Source organism: Nannospalax galili, unplaced genomic scaffold, assembly GCF_000622305.1.
Source record: "Nannospalax galili isolate Female #2095 unplaced genomic scaffold, S.galili_v1.0 scaffold18, whole genome shotgun sequence".
NCBI lineage: Eukaryota > Metazoa > Chordata > Mammalia > Rodentia > Spalacidae > Nannospalax > Nannospalax galili.
Genome location: NW_008346548.1, coordinates 7,717,999 through 7,719,157, shown reverse-complemented (window position 1 = coordinate 7,719,157; position 1,159 = coordinate 7,717,999).

Below are 1,159 nucleotides of genomic sequence, written 5' to 3'. Positions count from 1 at the left end.
CATTTTATGTGTATGTGTGTATTGCCTGCACGTAGGTAAGTGCACCCGTATTGTGCAATGCCCATGGAGGTCAGAAGAGACTGTCGGATCCCTGGGACTGGAGTTATGGACAGTTGTTAGCTGCCATGTGGGTGCTGGTATTCGAACCTGGGTCTTCTGCAAGAACACCCAGTATTCTTAACTGCTGAGCCATCTCTCCAGTCCCCATTATTCTTTTGAGACTCTCAATGAACCTGAAGTTCACTGACTGGAGAATATCTGACCAGAAAGCCAAGGAATCCTCCTGCTCTGCCCCTCACCCCCAGCACTGGTATTCTAGGCATATGTATGATGCCTAGCTTTTTATGTGGGTGCTAGAGATTCAAACTCAGGTCCTAATGCTTTCATAGCATGTAGTTTACCTACTAAGCCATCTTTCCAGTTCCATGCCCTGAGATTTTAATAATAACATGAAATAATACAGACAGTAGTATTTCACCAATGGCACAGGGCACTAAAATTCTTTATAATTAAGACCTATTCAGTTTGAAGTTTTAGGTGATCATACCTAACAAATAAAGCTAATAAACTGGCTGCTAGAACTCGGGTCCAAATTATTCTGATGAATTAGAACAATGAGCCTCAAATGATCAGCATAACTGAATAGGGATGAGTATGAATTTTATTTGCAGGTTCAAAAAATGAATTCTCAAGTACAGGTTGTAAGAAATCTAGTGTTTGATCATTATAGTGAAACAACTTGAGAAGTAGTTTCTGGTGTGGGTGCTACAAATGGAACACAATTTCAAGCTATATAAAGAACAGGCTTGAGAAGAGAGGTGTGATCACAGCTGCCAGATAGGTCAACTACCATGCTGGTCAATCAGTTAGAAACACTGGAGCATAGGCCACACATAAATGCACCTGGCTTCTCCAAACTTCTGTCCTTTGACTGTTATGTGTGCTGGATAGCTTTAGTTGTTAACTTGACACACCTGGGTAGATGGAGCCTCAATTGGTGAATTACCACCAATGGACTAGTGTATAACCATGTCTGTGGGGCATCTTCTTGATTATTGAGTAATGTGGGAGGTCCCAGCCCACTGTGGGTGGTGCCACCCCTGGGCAGGTGGGCCTAAGTTACATAAGAAAGCAAGTTGAGCATGGGCCAGGGGAGCAA